The 20,333-nt window shown below is 38.8% G+C and overlaps 1 long non-coding RNA gene across 2 annotated transcripts in view; it reads left to right on the top strand.

Annotated features, from left to right (window-relative positions):
• The window catches only part of LOC116664373, an 88,017-nt gene that overhangs the window by 40,467 nt on the left and 27,217 nt on the right, over positions 1 to 20,333 (top strand). Inside the window, exon 1 of one of the 2 annotated variants that reach the window (XR_004320886.1) lies at positions 10,363 to 10,959. The exons of the other annotated variant lie outside the window; for it this stretch is intronic. This is a non-coding gene — a long non-coding RNA (uncharacterized LOC116664373). Of the gene's footprint in view, positions 1 to 10,362; positions 10,960 to 20,333 lie in introns of those variants that run through there. 2 annotated transcript variants of the gene reach the window in all.

Consider the following 20,333-nt stretch of genomic DNA (forward strand, 5'->3'; position numbering starts at 1 on the left):
AATGTCATTATCTATAAAATCAAAGATTTGGGCTGGATGACCTGTAATATCCAAGGTTCTAGCTAACTATGTGAAGCATGATCTGTCTCTGACTAGACCTCCTATTATCTGTTTTGGTTAAGAAGTCTATGAACGCATGTTCTTTCTCTGTGCTAGGCACTGTGGAGGGGATGGAGAGGGTACAAGGAGATAAAAAATCTATTCCTTGTGTTTCTGTCAGTCCCATGTGAGGCAGAACTGTGACTTTTTCAAATCACTTGACTCCCCAGAGTCTAGGCAGTGCCTGACATGCTAAAGTGCCTCCAGAGAGGAGCTCTTTGGAAGCAGCGTGCTCTATAATTTCCTAAATTCATCTTCTGATTTTACCCTGGCATTAGGAGGAAAATTGTCTCATTTAATTTATTTGCCCTGGTGTGTGCCTATTTGGTAGCTCCACAACCCTCCATTTTTAAAAAAAAGATAAATGCTGCTCGTTAAACTAATAAAATCTTTGGTGAAATTTCAAGAGGAGTGACAAAGGGAGATGAACATAGTTTAGCACTGTAAGGGAAAGTGTAATTTATGTACCATGTTTCCCAGGTTATGAGGTGTATTTTTGCCTAAGGGGCTAGCCCCAGCAGTCTAAACTATTTTTCCTTATCAGCTTCTTCCATGCCTCCAACATTTGAACACACACTTGGTTTCAGTATTTTCAAAAGGGCTCCAAAGCTCTGGGAAAGTTGGGAGGGATGGAGTGTTTAGCATCTGGGACTGGAGTGGTGGTGGGCATCTGCTTGTAAGAAATACTACAGGTCCTGTTTTACGTAAAGCACCTGCTCGGATTGCAATTTGTATATTTTGGTCTGCTTTCACAGTTGACATTTTAAATTCTGCTCAGTTATTAAGTATCCAATCCAATATCTCAGGATCACACAAGCAGATGGAACCTCAACATTTTTATTAATGTTTTTTTTTTCAGAGCTATCTTTCCACATATGAAATGTAACAGGAATCTTTAGGCACCAGGTTTGATAAGCCTAACAGGGACATGGAATTTCACCAGTAGCTGTAGCAAATGAGCAGGCAGCAAATGGGTCTTTAAACTCCAAAGAACCTCGTGGGATGGAGGGGATGGTGCTTTATTGTTGGTGCAAGGTGCTAGTTGGAAAGACCTAGGAGATCCACATTCTATTCACAAAAGAGACCTTGCCAGCTCCTGACACGTGGGACTCCTTTTGGGCTGCAAGGATTCTGGTCCTAAGGGATAGAACCACAGTTTGAGTAGGAATTTTTGTTTCTGCACAGTTTGATCTGCAGCATAGACTTTTGATGTCCCTTTTTACATGGATATCTCAGAGTGCCTTAAAAATATTAGTTGATGGTCCTCTCAGGGGTCTGAGATGATAATAAAAGTTATTATTGATTAAATTCCTATGGTGAGATGCTTTTCACGCATTTTTCTCTAAGCCTTATTACAATCTTGTAAAAGGGATCTTAGGACCTCTGTTTTACAGTTAAGGAAAGTAGCACTCAGGACAGATGAGTAACTTGTCCAAAGTCACATAGTTACTAAGCTGTAGAACTGGGATTTCTGGAAGATTCAACTGCAGCGTTGGTTGTTGGGGGAGGGGGAGTCACTAGTGCTCTCCACATTTGGAAGATAAAGGGGAGATTAAGTTTGAGAAGAGATTATTTGGAAAATTATGATTTCGTTAAAAACAGAGAAAACCAAAACCCACTTAATTACATTAAAATCATCTGATACGTTATATAGTGTAGTACTTTTTAAACTGTACTTTGCAACCCAATAATGGGTCGTGAAATTTATTTGTTATGTCTCAGACACTTTAACTTTAGTGAGATAGAGTAGAATAAAATAAAACAGAAGAGAAAATGCCAGAGGGCAACACATGGAGTAAAGATGAGCAGCTTCTGAAAACATGTGTGCATATGTATGTATGTATGTGCTGGGACAAAAGGGAGAGTGTATTACTTTACTGTGGATTATGGTGAAAAGAATATGAAAAATACTTAAGCAATCTCCTTAATAACCCTGACTCTCACCCATCCATTTTTAGAAATACATACCCCAGTCCTTCCCCTTAGAAGTTACCCTGGGCGTGATGCATAGCCCACTCTCACAAGAACCTGAGGGTCAGAGAATTTCTTGGGAAGAACTAAGCACTAGAGCAGTGACCCTGGGTGTTAAAACATTAATAGAGATAGAAAGATGACTCCTAGGTTGATTGATCAAACCTTCTGATCTTGATTATCTTTGTCTTGGTTACTTGCTTTAATTTTGGTCATATTGCATTTGTGTGAGTGTGCTTATATGAGACCTCGATTGTTTATTTGAAGAAGGTGTAATATAAACAAATAAACCTACAGCCATTATGGGAAACAGTATGGAGATTGCTCAAAAGACTAAAGATAGGCTTACCATTTGATCCAGCAATCCCACTCCTGGGCATGTATCCAGAGGACACTCTAATTCAAAAAGATATATGCACCCCAATGTTCACAGCAAAACTATATACAATAGCCAAGACATGGTAGTGACCTAAATGTCCATCGACAGATGACTGGATAAAGAAGCTGTGGTATATTTATACAAAGGAATGCTACTCAGCCATAAAAAAGAATAAAATAACACCATTTGCAGCAGCATGGATGGATCTAGAGATCGTCATTCTAAGTAAAATAAGCCAGAAAGATAAAGAAAAATACCACATGATATCACTCATATGTGGAATCTAAAAAAAAAGGACACTATGAACTCATCTACAAAACAGAAACAGACTTGCAGACAGTAAACAATCTTATAGTTACCAGGGAGAGGGGGTGGGAAGAGATAAATTTGGGAGTTTGAGATTTATAAATGTTAGCCACTATATATAAAAATAGATTTAAAAAAGTTTCTACTGTATAGCACGGGGAACTATGTTCAATATCTTGTAATAACCTTTAATGAAAAAGAATATGAAAATGAATATATACATATACATGTATATGCATGACTGGGACATTGAACTGTACACCAGAAATTGACACATTGTAACTGATGGTACTTCAATTAAAAAAAAAAGAAGGAATAAATAAAGCAAATACACAGATATCAGTGTATCCATTATTTATTTCATGAATGTTTACCTAACACCTATTTGTGCTAGCCATTATGCTAAGTGCCAGAACTGGCACCGTTCTTGATGAGTTTATGTGGTTGTAGGAGAGGTAGACACATAGAGAAATAATAACACAAAAAATGGCATGTGTTCTCTGGTTGATGTAAGTGCAGAATGGCACTGCTATGGACTGAATGTTTGTGTCCCCTTCAAGTTCATGTATTAATACCTAATCTCCAGATGATAGTATTTGCAAATGATAATTTGGGGAGGTAATTAAGTCATGAGGGTGAAACCCTCTTGAATGGAATTAGTGCGTTTATGAAAGAGACCACAAAGAGCTCTTTTTCTGCCATTAAGGATACAAAAAGAAAATGGTCATCTGTGGACCAGGAAGCAGTCTCTCACCAGACACAGCATCTGTTAGTGCCTTGATCTCGGACTCTCCAGTCAGCAGAATTGCGAGATATAAACGCCTGTTGTATGGCATTTTTGTTGTAGCTGCTCATGTGGGCTAAAACAGACACCCAACCCAGCATCTGTGTGAGCATGTCAGGTAAGTGTGTGGTGTATGGAGGCGGGGAAAGGAGCAAAGGCTTTGGTTACAAAAGGTTTCTTGGAGGAAATGGTGTGGGAATCACCTAATGCAGTGGTTGTCAAGTCTCAGCATGCATAAAATTGTCTGGAGGACTTGTTGAAACACAGAATCCTGGACCGTACCTCCATGGTTTTTGATTCTGTAGATCTGAGATGGGGCCTGAAAATTTGCGTTTATAACAAGTTCCCCAGGAGATGCTGTATTCTTGATCCAGGGACCATACTCTGGGGACTACTTTCAGAATGTTTTTAGCTGTAGACTCACCCCCTAACCCACCCCCACCACTTCCCTTTTGTTTTTTTTCATGTGAAATCTTGTGTGCAATGTTCACGTGTAAAATAGACAAGAGTAGAGATGGCTGCAAGCAACCCTTAGTTTCTCCCTAGTCTATGTTCTTCACCACTGGTGGCTTCTGAAACATCATTAAGGAAATTATGAATCTAGAGGGAAATCTGGTTCCACAATTTGATACTTTTCTCTGTGGCATCTCTGTCTTTCTTTCAGTCTGTCTCTCTGATAAATCAAGTTGTTTGATAAAGAAGGCAGTCAAGTGATTTTGGAAGAGCCCTGTAGATCAGTGGGCAAAAGTTTTGGCAAAGAATATGTGGACTTGCGTTTGATTTCTCTTTTACAAAACTAGTATGGTGATTAGGTGTGTTCTTGGACGTCTTTCACCATACCTTGCCTATTGAGGCTTTATTCAATCAAGTGTGGCATTTTCATATGCGATCTACAGTTATTAGCACCCCATTAAGAACTATTCGGATGATTGCTCTGTGTGTTAATAACATAGATCAGAGAAAAATGCTTTGGTTCAAAAACAGCACAGTTTGGAGACTCCTTCTTTGATGGCTATCTGGAATTAGTTCACAGTAAGGTATTATCTATTTGATGCCTAGCATCTTAAAGAAAGTGGAAAAATTGACCAATTTATCCAGATATCTAGGATGTTAGAAAGGGCTTACAATTGATTGAGGTATTCCTTGTCCTTCCAGATGTTCTGCATCACAGGGCAAATGCAGTTCATTTGTTAAGTTAAAAACTGGTTGTAGTATAATTATTTGAATCCATGCTAATGATCTGTAACTGTAATTATTAAATAACATTTTAGTGTCTTCATTTTCATCACTGGTTGAAATGAAGACTCTATCTAGCAGACAAAAAAAAAAAAAAAAGACAAATGCCTTCCTATTTTGGAAAAGAAAAACTCTTGAAAGCTTGTTTTGGGATTATTCCAAGTTTTACTTTATTCTTAGATTATTTATACTGTCTTGGTGGGGACATTAGCATATCTATCAAACATGGAGGATTTGCAAAAGCCCAGAGTTCCAACCAAATTTTAATAAATACCGAGAAGCTTGGAGGTTTAACTGAAACTTGTCCAAACTTTTTATCTGATTCGGGACTTTGCAAGCCTCATCTATTATGACACTTGGCTCTTCTACCTAAAATAAAAAACAACAACAACAACAACAAAGGCAAATCAATATAAAAAGTGATTATTACATAAAATACAATACACATTTCATGAAATGTCTGGGTCCAAACTACTTCCACAGTTTGGGGAAACATTTTATGCAATTTGCTATGTCTGTCTCTGATGTTGATGTTACTTTATTTGGATTTAAGTCTGAGGTCCAATCAGACTTAAAGTCTGATGTTCGTTTGTAACATCAGCAAGTCTTCAATTATACGAGACCTGAAATGGTGGGACCAGAGATTACCCATTGCTAATTTGCATCTGTATTTCATTTTTCTAAGACCAACTGGTGACATTGGGGGTGCAGATGGTGGTTAGTGTATTTTAACAGTCCAGAAAAGGGGCACTTTCACCAGGAAGACATCTGGGAGAGATCCATCAGTGGTCATAGATTCAAAAAAACGTTCACATACTCTTTTGGAGTTGACAGAGATGTGTGAAAACCTAACACATCTGGAAGACGACCAATCCTTACAGTTAGTCGACATCTGGGAATGTAACCACCCAGGGTGGACAAAACTGGCAATTAAACATGATGGAAGTTCACTATCTACAGACAAGTACAGAGTAACTGCTTGTGAGTTAGGAGGACACACATGCATCTTGTGTGCTATAATGAGCCATTAGTGCCCAGCTTGCGTGAGTTAGAAGGCATCAGAACGCTGAGGTACGTATGGAGATGTTTTCAGAAGTTTTCCCAATTTGTTTTTCTTTCAGAGCAATGTATAAAACCACACTGTAAATTCAGACAAAGCAAAACAAAAAGTTTAGCCTCTCTAAACTTCCTCACTCCTTATCCTTCATGTTTTAACTTGTGATTTTCATTTTCTGGCTTCATTCTCATTCTCAAGCCATTTATTTCTGAGTGTTAAATACCAACATTGTTGCTACTTCTCCTGGGTCCTTCTTCAGATGCGTTTTATTACCCTTTAGGCAATTTCAGATGTCCCATAACAGTAGCCAGTATCTACATTTCATTCTGTTTGAAACATTGAAAATAATTCACTTTGCTTAGATAACCATTAAATATGACTCTTCAGAAGCACCCAGGTAAGAACAATAAAAATGATTAACAGCTTCACTGTTCTCTGTGATTTTTATACTCCACTCTGTCCCTCCCCCCACCATTTTTGGTCCAAGTTTCTCCCTGAGATTTTTGTAACTCAAAAGACCTAGCACCAAACTATGTAAGAGACGGGCTGTTTTGACTTTCAGCTTTCTCATCTTTCCTTTCCTAGAACAAGAAAATCAGCGGTTTGTAGCTAAATGAGAAAGAAATCTGACTTTACTGCTGAGGCAAAATTTGCTCAAGTAGAAAGAAGTAGTTTTGTTGTCTGCAGTCCGTGGCTAAATATAGTCAGGTTCACGGAAGGTATTCCCACTACTTCTTGTTCAACAAAATCGTTACAACATCCTGCAAATGTTTCAAGACGAAGGAAGTAAAGTTATGAAAAACTTTAACTGTGTCCTCTATAAGCTAATTCTAAAGTGAATCTTTGTGGAGAGTGTCCATGGAGCAAATTCTCAATTTCATCGAAGTAATAGAGTTAGTGGTCTTATTGATGGTGCCTTTAAAATCAGATTCTTCTACCAGCAAGTAGAAAAAGAGAACCACATTGAGAATGAAAAATTCCCCCAAAACTCTCAGAACTTAGAAGGAGAGCCATAAACTTGGTAGTATTTGGTAGTATTTAAACTAGGAGTCTAAAAACTTTTTCTTAAAGTCCAGCAAGGTAAATATTTGCAGCTTTGTGGCCATTTGGCTTCTATTGCATTTCCATCATTGTGGTGCAAAAGAAGGCATAGATAATACTGAACAAATGAACATGCATTCCAACAACATTTTATTTATAAAACAAGTGTAACATGAGGGGTGTAGTTTGCTAATCCTTGATTTAAACACTAATTTAGGGAAAATAGAGAGGAGAAAAAAAACTCTGAACTACTGTGAGGTATTGAGTTAAAACTCCAGGAAAAAAAAAAAAAAGGTAACTCTTTGATCACCAGAACTTGTATGTAGCCTTATTTTTTATTGAGATGTGGTTTTTGGAAAAAGAGAAAGGCATAGAACCACAATTAAGGTGAGTGTAGTCAGTTTAATTCTTTCATGCTTTCTTCTGCTCTCTTCTCTTCTTTGCCTTTCTTCTTTTTTGTTCTCATTTCAATTTTCCCCTTTATTGTTTTCCATAAAATTTTAGACTTGTGTGCATGTCACTTTCCCATATCTATTCCATGAAAATGCTTGGGCTATTCTGATAGATAGGTAGCATTTAGTCCTGGCTTGATTTTCGTGTAGAATGGGAGTGGAAGAACACGTTAGCCTTAAGAAACAAACTTTTTTAGCCAATTTAAACAGTTTGCATGTCTGGCGGCAATGAGGAAAAACATCTGCATCTCAACACGCTTTCCTATCGCTGCTTCAATGACCAAGAGTCTACAATCAATTACATGACACAACATTGTCTAATTGCTGGACTGTGTATGTATGTGAGGCTATCATAACAGATTAGCTCCTGTTAAGATAAAACCATCATATGGAAAACTCTCTGCCTTCCAGATGCAGGCTTCTGCCAAACGTTTGATCAATGTTACAGACTTTCTAGGCATTTATACTCAGAAAAGTGACTGTAGAAAAACAGCAGCCTCACATTCAGCACATTTGCCCTCTCTCCTTGCTTCAAGTCACATCTGCTGATTTCATGGTTTGACACTTCTTTTTACTCTTGTTAGCTCTGTTGAGCCTGTTGGATCCTATCTGGCCTCCCAGCCTCACACACTAAATCAACCAAGTTTAGATCAGGCTCTCTGCTAAGCAGGAAGAAAAAAGCACAGAAGGGGCATAGAACCCTTATACTGAACTTTGGTAGACTTGGAGAATAGTTGCCCAAGTTGATTATTTGAATCTTGAACCCAACAAACTTGCCTAGGACTCAGAGTCATATTGGGGAAAGGGCAGTATTGAATTGGACATGCTTTAAGACACACACGTAACCAAAGGTATAGATAGGATCTCAAGCAAGACACAAAGTGTCTTGGGTCCTTCGTTTTTTACAGAATAAGGAAGATGGATTGGGAAGTTTTTGAGGATATATTTCCATTTTATATCCCAAGAATTTCAGATGACATCTTGTGAAGATTCTTTTTTGACTCTAAACTTAATAGCAGTGCATTTAATTACTGTTCTAGTTGTCTATTGTATAACAACCTACCCCCAAATTTTGTGGCTTAAAACAGCAGCAGCATGTATTTTTCCTACATATCTGTAGTTTGGGTCGGAATCTGGAAGAAGTCATTCTCTCCCACTTAGCATCAGCTAAGTCATCTCAAAGGCTGGAATCAGCGGAAGGCTTGTTCATCATACACTTGGCAGTTGATATTTGCTGTTAGCTGGAACTTTAGCTGGGACTGCTGGCTGGAGCATCTTTGTGTGGCATTTTCATTTGTCCTGAGCCTCCTTACATGGTGGCTGGGTTCCAAGGGCAAGCATCTAGATAGAGACAGCCAGGAAGCAGCTGTATCGCTTTTATGAGCTAATCTTAGAATCATGCAGAGTCCTTCTCATCACGTTCTGTTTGTCAAGGAAGTCACAAAGGTATGCCCAGTTTAAAGGGAAAGGAAAAATTGATAGGGGTGTGGCAAGGTGCTGGGAGAGCAAGTGGGACTGGAAGTATTACTGTGGCCATTTTTGGAAAATACATTCACATCCAGGTTATAACAAGTGCTTATATTTGAATAGAACTGCTCTGGAGTAGATGTGCTAACATCAGTGCTTGGGAACTCAGATTTCTCATCAATAACTTAAAAAGAAAAAAGCACAGAAGGGGCATAGAACCCTTATTATATAACCCATATATAGTGATTCTATATCCCAAAGTCTCTGCTTAATATCCCTGTATGCTTTATCTCATTTAATCATTATTTTTACAGATGAGGAAACTGAGGCAGGAGGAGTTCAAGTAACTTGCTTAAGCTCTCATAGCAGGCAAGTGTGCAGTGGAAAGTGGACTTCAGAATCATGCCCGTCTAGTTCCAAAGCCTATGCCTCTTCTGCTACCCCATTCCGCCTCACACGTAAAACTCTTGTTCTCATGGCTCAGCTTAATTTTTTTGTGGCAGTTGAAAGAGGGTAAAATGCAGATGAGATTTTAGGTAAGACTTAAAAAGGAGGAGAGTTACCAGATATTTTAACACTTAAAGTGACTCCATATCTAAAGTTAATCTTTGCACAGGAGTTGACAGTAAATGTGTGTTGTTTTTTTTTTCCTTTTGCACTGGAGAAGGCAAAGAAGGATGATAGCCTGGCTGTTATTGGAACCTAAGGACTGGGGAAAATGCTGAGGCATATCTCTGATCATAGCTGACAGTGTGCATGACCATAGTGTGAGTACACAAGTATATGTAAGACAGTTCATCGAGGGTTAATGATGAATAAGTGTATAAAGTGTCTTCAGAGTCGGATATGAGGACATGGAAGAGTAGACCAAAGTTGGCCAGTGGTCTGGACTAAAAAGTAGTCAAGGAGTTGTTGCCAAAGGTTGGGCTTCTGTATGTGGGCCAGGCCCATGGAAGAGAATGGAATGTCTTTGCTTGTCCCTGGATTAGGTTCTGCTATGAAATTTATGTGTCAGGCAGCTTTAAATAGACGCCTTTGTGAAAGGCTGTCTGCTTACACAGGGTCATCCTTTAATGATCACTTACCCCACTCATTCAGTAAAAACAAACACACAAGAAAACAAAAAGTAGTTAACTTGATCCAATAATCTTTCAGCATATTTGGCACTGACTTGACCCCACCAACTGTGTTATGGCATCATGTGAACATAGTCTTATATAAGTTTCCATGCCTGTAGCCTGTGCTTCCTCCCCTCACCTCCATCAGCTATAGAGAAATCTATGGTCTTTAGGAAATTTATTTTAAGAATTTTTGTTTTTTGTTAACAATAGGGTAGCTGATAAAAGACCATCCTGGGTCTGGTTGAAGAAAAATTTTGCCTGGCTGTCTGCATCAACACACTGCCTTAGTACAAATGGTCTCCCAAGGACAATTTGTAGGTCTTAGCTGTGAGGTTTTTTTTTTTCTCATATGCTTGCAACAATTTCAATTGAAATTGCTATGAGCTATGTGTTCATAGCTCAACATCTGGAAGCACATTTGGCTTCATTGTTGGAAAATAAATTAGCATCCCAGATCATGAACAAGGGGCTGACCTTGTACTGGACAGCAGTGACCGTGCCTTCACTTGATAGACCAGTCTTCTTTGACACATGGGAAGAAGTCAAAATGCAGCTCTTTTATGGCATTAGTGCTCATCTCTCAAAACAGCCTGAATCTACTTACTATAAACTGGACATTTGCCCTAAGACATGGAGCAAAAGATGACACTAATTGGAAGCTGGCATCCTGGAAAACATTGTCGGAGTCATCTCCTGCAGGAAGGTAACCCTTAGCCTGTGCCGGCACTGAACCATGGGCTCCATGGACCTGCCTGTGTCTGCTCACACCTGTTTCAACACGAATGCCAAGAAATGGGGGGTCAGGAGAAATTAGATACACAGAGCCTTTGGGAAGCCACAGAAGTCACAGGCCCTTTGAAAGTCCTTTGGAATTATAATAGATCGGACAAGGAGGTGATGCCCTATGTCGATGTATTTGGCTGTGATCATGAGCACTGAGAATCCCACATGAAGCACCAATCTGAACAAACTGAACAGTGAAGGAAAAAAAGGTTTAAGGAGCCAGAAACTGATACCATGAAAGAGACAGAGGATCTATGTTACTGGTAAGTTTTATTTTTATTTCAGCCTTTTCTTTTTAAATTAGGGAAGATGTAAAAATATGCAGGTAGAAATGTATTGTGTTGGAATAAATAAATAGACATACACACTAGTATCTTCTGCTGTTTCATGGATTGGGGCAGATTGTAAGTCAAATCATAGCCCAAGATATGCAAATTTTATATAAATTGCACGTATAAAACCTGACATCACAATCAGCATAAAAGTGGGTGTTAATCCTAACTATGAAACACCAGTAATATAAAGTGATTACACTTTGTGATCACAGGTGTCTTATTTTATCTCTTTACTTTCCTCTCGTAAAGAGCTCTCAAAACTTTTAATTATATGGGACTGCATAAGATGCAGAAGTGAGGGATAGATATGGATGACTCTATGTAGCCAGGAGAGACGCTGCTTCTTTCCCACTATGGCATATGAATTCCTTTTCCTACTATTCAGTTAGTTCAACAAAAGTATATTAGGATTCCATTTGGTGTCAGACACTGTGTGCTAAGACACTTGGGATACAAAATATTTAGGCCACTTTCAGCTGTTTCCCAGATTGCTGCACCAGTCTCTTAGTCAGGGATCTTGTTTCTGGTCTAACCACTTCATCGTTACACTTTCTCCCAACTTGTTCTTCAAAGTACAGATTGAGTCATCCCTCTAAAATGTAAATTCTATTACACTACATCCATGAATAAAATTCTTTAGTGGCTATAAGTTGCCCTCAGAATACAGTCCTGGCTCCTGGGCAGGACACCTGAGGTTCTCATGAGTGGGCTACTGCTTGCCCTCCAGCCCCATCTTTGGCCACCCCTCAGCATGCCTCTGATTTGATGCCACCATTAAACAGAACTACTTGTAATTGCCTGAAAGCACTATGTGCTTCCTTATCTCTAGGTCTTTGCAAAAGGTGCTCTCTCAACCTGGATTACCTCCTGCCCCTCTGCATGAGGTCAGTGGCTACTCATCTTTCCTGGCTTCATTGAAATGCCACTTCCTTCAGGGAGCTTTTCATAACTTTCCTTCTACACTGCTGCAGCCCCCATCAGCTTATTTAAATAACCATCTAGTTAAATAAAATGATTTATATTATTATCCACTAGTACAGTTATCACTCTTTGGATTAAAGTGTAATAAATCTGTGCACTCCAGCTCTTTGTTTTGCCAGTGTCTTGTGCATATACCATCAATATTATAGCTGTGTGCACATTCTCATACTCACTGAGCACTTAACTATGGTCAGGAATAGGTTCTCCCTTATTATTTTATCTTTAAAACAAGTCTAAATGCTAGATATTATTGCCATTATCTCATCTTCAGCTACATTTAATTAATTTACCCAGGCATTTAGAATACCAGAACTAGTGTTTAAGCCCTGATCTGTTAGACATCAGAACCTGTTTCACTCTCTCTTAAGATACAGTATAAAAAGTTCCTTTTCTCTACCTCTCACTTACTTAACTTTAAACTTTTTGAGGTTAGGAATAATGTTTTAATCATAGTTACAGCTCCAGTACATAGTACAGTGTCTTTCATGCAACACATTTTGAGGACACAGAGAATGAATAGGGAGGCCTTTGCACCTACCCTTAAGTTGCTCATAAAACGAGAGGGCAGGCATCTAAAAGTAAAATTTTCACATAATAAGATGAATACACTATTATAGATAGGCAAGGGTTACTGTGAGAGTGAAGAGGAGGGACATAAAGCCCAGACTTCAAGGGCTTGGTTTCCTAAAACAGGTGATGCCTAAATTGAATGTGAACACACTAACTTCTTAGATGCATTCCCACTTAATGTGTATCTAGAGGAAATTCAAGTAATATAATCCTCTCCATGACAAAAAATGAAAGATAAACTCCAGTCATATTTTTGAAACATTTAGCATGTGGCAGATGAGGTGTGGAGCTATTGGTTATGTTTTTGTAAAAACAGTTCCATAAGCTGATATACCATTGTTAAATTACTGTTAAGAAATGGTAACATGTTAGGGTCAAGGGCTGGATTTTAAAATTTCTATTTGGCTTTTTTCATGTGACAAATGATTATTAGAGTCTGGTTGAGTAAACACTGTAAGTCTTCAAGTAATATGAACTTGAAAGAACCCCCTCAATTTTGTTTAATTTTTTAAAGTACATTTTTAAATTTTTTAAAATAGAAACATTACCATTTCTGTAATATCCAGATTAGAGTCTGTTAGAACCTATTTGCATGACCTCTTGTCCTCATTCTTTTCATCTTTGCAAAGAAGCAGCAGGGTTGTAGACTCCTGGAGGGTCTTTCAAGCTCTAGTAGACTCTGATCTTCAGTTTTGTCAGTGATTTACTCTGAGACCATAGTAAAATGTCCACTGTTTTAGTAAATACGGATAATCATATGCTGAATAGGAAAGGTAGTATTGTAGGTCATGTGTTCACAACTTTGGGCTAAACCCCAAGGACTTCTAACCTGAATTCAAATGAGCCCCTGAGATGGGTGTACCTGGTTTCTAACGGTCACTGACACCTATGTCAAAGTGAAGGCTGCTGTCCTTGGTGCTGACAGTGATGTTTCCATTGATAGTCTTTGAGTGAGTGAGTGTGTGTGTGTGTGTGTGTGAGAGAGAGAGGTGGGTGGGGGCAAAGGGTGAGTTATCAAAGACTCAGAAAAAAAGTATCTCACCCAATTAACCAGGAAGCATCACTTTTTCTCTGCTAAACCCATGTAGGTAGCTTCAAAGATTTTCTAGGATTCTTCATTATTTGATTTCTATCTTTTTAAACTGTGACTGAATTTTTACATAAAGGTTAAGAGTGGTTCCCTCTTAGTTTTTCATTTTCCTTGCTGATTTTCCAGTTTGCCATGCAATAGCCTTTGTATGAATACCACGTCACAGAGTTTCTTCCTTATATTTTCAAGTTTAAATACCCGTTTTATATTAATCCTTTGTGTTCTCCTCTTCACAGACATGGAGGACATCAGTTCAGTTTCTATGAACTTAAAATTAAATCAAGTTGCAATTAACCTGTTTATGTGATTGGAAAATACCATACGTCTTTTCCTCTCCTGCAGCAAGATATCTGTTCCTCCTGTTTGTTCTTATTAACAACCAAAATTCCTTGGGCTGATGATACTATTTGTTGACCAGCATGGAAGAATACATGAGTCATTATCTTTCCTGCTACCTTTTCCTTTTCTTAAAAAAAGTATTATAAAGCTTTTGCCTCATCTTTCTATTTTCTTATCATTTCATTGATCATAGGTCAGCATAGTTCTCACCAGGTATTATCTTTCAGGCCAGTTTACTTATTTCCCTTTTAACCTTTCTTATGCCAATTTATAGTTCTTTTTTTCCCCTAGTTCTTTTCCAGTTATCTTAGAAAGATTTATCTCCCTCTGTTTGTTCCACTTGTGAGAGAAAAAGGGGCTTATCCAGACTATTCAGTTTAAGAGTATTGCTGGCAATATCTCTATAGTAAAGGGAATGAAAGCTGGAAGCTTTGATGTGGAATTAGGGAGAATAAAGAATCAGTGCCTTTAACCTCTAAACCCATTGAAAATGCACAGTAAATGCACTCAGAACCTTTAAGGGCCAACATTTTCTTCCTTATCTTTTTCTAATTAAATTTACTTTCACTGAAAGACAGAATCTTGATTTTTCAGTTTGTTGAGTTTTGTTTTTCTCTTTTGATGTTTCAACCATATTGTTCGATATATTTTTTTTCTAATGCAATCCTACAATATTTCAGTTTCAACTGAGGTTAAAAAAGCTTTTGTGAACCGGACCCTTACAGAGAATGTATAACATTTCATTATGTTTTTGAGGTCAAAGCAACTGGCATATAACTTTTGGAAAATATTTATTTCTATCATGGGGCCTCTCTGTATTAATTTCTTATGCTTAATGGGTTTTATTAAATATTTCGTTGCCATCCATTTATTTTCAAAACCAATGCCTCCATTTTCTTTGCATCAAACAAATAACCACCTTTGTAGGTTTTTATTTATTCATACTCCAGCTTTTAGTTTTTTTTCTCTTATTCACATGGAAATTATTAATAACAATTACCAATAGATTGCCTAGTACATACCAGGCATTGTTCTAATGATACTGGAAAAAATGGGGCACAAGAAGATGGCCATGTCCTATGTCTCAGGCGAGTCCCTGGGATGGGCCCCACCAAGTGAAGGTCCTTGGTTTCGTGCAGGAAAGAATTCAAGAGTGAGCCATAATTGAGTAAAAGATTTATTCAGGGAGGCGCACACTCCATAGACCGAGTGTAGGCCATCTCAGAAGGCCAAAGAGGCCACAAGGTGGGGTGGGTGGTCGTTAGAGTAAAAGTAGATACACACTCCATAGACAGAGTGTGGGCCATCTAGGGAGGTGAGGGAGCGAGAGGCCACGAGGTGTGGTGTTGCTGTTTTTATGGGCTTGGTTATTTCATATGCCAACGAGTGGGAGGATTATTCCAACTACTTTGGGGAAGTGGTGGGGATTCCCAAGAATTGGGCCAGTGCCCACTTCTTGACCTTTTATGGCTAGCCTCAGAACTGTCATGGTGCCTGTGGCAGTGCCATTTTGTATGCTAATATATTACAACGGTTGTATAATAAAGCTCAAGGTCTACTGGAAGTCAAATCTCCTGCCATCTTGGGCCTCAAGGTCTATTAGGAGTTGAATTCTTCGCCATCTTAGTGCTAGTTACTGTGTCATTCCTTTTATAGTAGTGCCCTGCCCCCTTCCCTCCTGTCTCACTAAATCCTGAGACAGAGGTATTGAAGACATAGTCCCTATCTCAAGTTGTTCACACTCTAGTAGGGGGTGCCAGATGAGAAAACATAATTATGAAACTGAATTAACTGAATTAACTCAGCTAATTGAATTATGACAGAGGCATAAAGTTCGTGGGAACATAGGAAAGGGTATCAACTTATCACTGGGGTCCAGAGCTGGATGCTGTATTGTGTGACCTTGAAGAATTGCCCTGTTGGACCAATAACTGAGTAGTGTTTACTGGTCCTGACTGTGGTACATCTGTGCAGTAGGATGTGCTTTGGAATCAGAGAGACTTGGAAAGAAATTCTGGGTCAGCTATTTCCTAAGTGATGTTCTATCTGAGATTCAGTTTTCTCATCTACAAAATGGGAATGATACCTGCCTCGCAAAATAGGACTTGAATAAGATACTGAGGTTCATATCTTTTCTTTAAGCTCCTCTCCATGGAAGTTAACAATAAGCCTGAACTCTGATTATCACACTTCATAACACTCAAGCTCTGGTTTAGGCTATTTACATATCTAGTCCTTTTGATCATCACCACAACTCTATTATGTACATATTGTTATTTCTATTATCCTTGCTTCACAAGGAGGAAGATGAGATCTACAGAAGTTAAATGATTTGCCCCCAAGGATATGGTTTGTAAAAGATAGAGCAAGGGCTTGAATTTAGATTTGCTTAGCACTAAAGCCCAGGTCGTTATCCACTCCTATATTCTTGCTCCCTGCCCTGTTTTATTTTGATTATTGATTATGGTAGACATTTGTCTCATGAGTTTTGATTCCTAGGTAGAAGACTAAGGTAGACTTTAAACTATATGTTTTATGGGGACGTGCACCATATGTATTTTTTGCTAAGCTGAATCACCAGCATGTCACATAAAACTTGATACCAGAAGGCACCTTTATATTTGTAAAAGTGTAGGCTGAGTTGGTATAACAAAGAAACTGCAAGACACAGATGTTTATTTCCTTCTCACATAACAGTCCACAGCGGTAGGTAGGTTTGACTTTGCCATTTTCAGTAGGCAGGCAGATGACAGCAAAAGTCCAGGTCAAGGATTTTTTTTTTTAAGCAAGTGATGCTAAAATTGCCCCATCATTTCCATTCACTCTCCATTAGTGCAAACTTAGGTAGTCAACTCTCCCTATAAGATGGGTCAGAAAATTTAGGTTATAGTTAAACAGCTACTTTCTCAGGAAGGAGAGAGAATAGATTTGTGGGCACTGCCAGCAATTTCCATTACAGTGCTCAATGAACGTTTATTGAATGAGTAAATGCAGAAACTCAAAGCCTGTAAGTAAACATGAGCCCCAATGAGACCAAGACAAAGATGTTAGCTTGATCCACTAGCTTAGAGACCCACTTCAGCATGCCAATGTGTCTTTCCAGTTAATTCTTGCAAAAACACATCTTTAGTCATAGGCACCTATTGTAAGTATCACTTCACTATAATGTTTTTCTTTAATCTGTGACTGTCAGCTTTTCTCTTGAATGCCAGTATGGGATCGAAGCTACAGAAGAGTTTGTGTGAGCTCCATGGATTGTGCTGCTCTCTTAAGGGAGATAAAGTGACAGTGTGTACAGCACTTATCTATCACCTGTCAGGGATTCCTCATCCTGGGGCAGGGGAGGGTATCGGGAGTCTCAGCTGGTTATTTGTGATCCTCTTTAAGAATTACCTTGGCATTAGGCGAGAGTATCTGTGACACTGGCAAAATGTGATTTTAGTTCCCCCAAAAGAAAGTGCTGGAAATTTTCTATCTTTGGGCCTCTAGACTCTGTCAGATCAATATCCTGGCTGGGAACTCTATCCTAGCAACTTCCTCTTTTTTGCAATGTAACACTTTCTTTGTTTCGTTTGAGTTTTTTCATAGCCCCTGTAGGGGCATGTGTTGTATGATGCCTGACTGGTAGCAGATAATTCACCCCACACAGAGCGTGACCACTTTTCTTTGTTGCCTGAGGGTCTGACAGATCCTTATTAATTTCAACAGCTAGAATTACAATAGACTTTGTGAATGCAGACGAGAAAAAGCTACAGATTGGGGGGATAGTGAGGTCCTATTCTTCCAAACTTACCAAGGTGGAACCTTTCTCTCTCACTTGTAAGGCTTAAAAAAAAAAAAAAAGAATAACTACTGAAATCTCATAGCTCTTTAAGCTTTTTCATTCCTAAGAGCTTAAAGTGACTCTGTAGACCTACATCTTATTTATTTTCACCACATCCCTGTGGAGTCAGAGGCTAGTTTTTCTTTTACTGTCCAGAGGAAAGGCAGTGCCCTAAGAACTCAAGTAACTTGTATTCAAGGTCAAAAAATGAGTTGAGTTGCATGTAAAGCCAATGCTTAAATGCAGGTTTCTGACTCCTTACCTAGTGGCTGCTTTAAGATGATAGTATTTGGGGAAGAAATGTAGCTGGAAGAACTGAATATATATGATAAAGACATGATGCTATGATCTATCAAGGTTCAGATCTGGAAATATATCTTAGTTCACAGATTTAAAAAATACTTGTGATGACTTAGCAATATTTAATGATGCGATCTGTTCTCACTCCCTCAAGCCCCAGGCACAGGGATCATTATTCTGTATTTAGTTTGGATAATGCCCTGAAATCAGAGTTCCTAAATACCACTAATGATTTCAAATATTTCAAAAGAGTGGGGGATCTTGGTCATGGAAGATAATTGATGCTCATTAAATCGTTGTGGAATAGAATGGCTGTTATAACAAATTAAAAATTGGGAGAACAACACAACCTCAGACTTGTAGGAGTGGAGCAGAGTCTCCTTAACCCCTGTGATACCTGTGCACAAATTAGAAAACATGCTTTTCTTCCAGGTGGACACAGTGCTAAGTCAGGGTGCACCCCTTGGTGAATGAAGCTCTGGCTGGATTTCAGCCTCACTTATCCAACCCGTCAGCTGGATACTCTTTGTGGCAATATTGGGATGGAACAATACCCTTCAAAGTCACCTGGCCCACCTTCCCACATTTAGGAAATACAACATTATGACTACCTTACAATAGAAGTTAATCCAACTTTAAAGACCTCTTGGAAAAATATTTTCACAGCTTCATTAGTTTCTCATAATAATATTCTGAAATCCTTGAGGTTAGGACAAGGTTCATCTTTTTATGAAGGGAGACATATGCATGATCACTTCCAAGAGGAAGCTGACATTTACAGGTAATTGATCAGGAGGTTAACCTTATGCAGGACACAGCTCTCAGCACAGAAAGGCCAAAGAAATTGTGGAAAAACCTGAGTTACAGTAAGTCCTTATAAGATTCATTCTTATAATGGAGAGATAATTTGTCTCTCTTCCTTGAGAGCCCGGAATTACCAATTTCCACTTGGGACTCAGGTTAGTATGATTAACCATAAAGCAGATGGAAAAATGGGGGATTGAAAGAAAGGAAATACACTGAAAGTAGAACCTTAGCAGATCTTTTGGCCCTACCCGCCTGAAATGACAGCCCTGCATAGTGGGCAGTGACCTCTCTGAAAAGAACAACAACAATTAGGACTGCATAGATCACCAGCTTGCAGGGGATTTAACAAGCTTCACAAGAGGCCAACTTATGACAGGCTTCCAACTGGACGTGGAGAACATCAGCGGGAAATGCTGGTGTACGAACAGGTAGCCTGGCCAAACTGCAGACAGCCATTCAGAGAGGAGAGCCTGTTTCCATCAATGAGGACTATAGGTGTCCGTAGCCCTTGGAGGTCGCAGGAAGCACTAGACCCCCGAAGACATAACTAGTTCCTGCAGAAGCTCTCTTCCTTTGACTCTACTGATTTTGGTAAGAATATAATTGTAAATGCACGGTCACACTAATGTTTGATGATGGGTGTGTTTTAATTCACAGCGTAAGAAAAAGAGAAATGGACAGAAATGAAGTGACTTGCTCACATCGCATCAGCAGACTTTAACTTTCCAATTTCATCTTTCCACTAAACCTGATCATTTCTAGAGTTGACCAAATATAGTTCATGAAATACTGATAGGTACCATTCGCTGAATGCTTAGTATGTGAGTACTTACCATGTGTATCAATTACAAATTGCTAAGCTCTTTATATAGTGTTATAGACTGAATTGTATCCCCCTAAAATGTATATGTCGAAACTCTAACTCACAATATGACTGTGTTTGGAGATGAGGCCTTTAGGGAGACAAAGTTAAATAAGGTCTTGAGGTAGGGGCCTAATACTTTAGGACTGGTGTCCTCGTAAGAAGAGAAGAGACCCGAGAAATCGCTCTCTCCCATACATGCATACAGAGGAAAGGCCACAGTAGGATGCACTTAGAACTGAGACTTCTGGCCTCCAGAACTGTGAGAAAATCAATTTCTACTGTTTAAGTCACCCAGTCTGTGAAATTTTGCTATGGCAGCCTTACCTAACACATATAATTAGCTCAGATAAGCTTTTTAATGGGACAGGTGATACTGTTTTAGGAATTAAGAGTAGTAATTAAAAATGCAGGTGGTTTTAGAGCCCAACTATCTGACCTTGAATCCTAGCTCTGCCATTTTCTACTTGTGACCCTGGGTAAGTTCTCAGTCTTTCTTTACATAAGTTTTTCCATCTGAAAAGTGGGCA

This window comes from Camelus ferus, chromosome 6 (assembly GCF_009834535.1).
Source record: "Camelus ferus isolate YT-003-E chromosome 6, BCGSAC_Cfer_1.0, whole genome shotgun sequence".
Lineage (NCBI taxonomy): Eukaryota > Metazoa > Chordata > Mammalia > Artiodactyla > Camelidae > Camelus > Camelus ferus.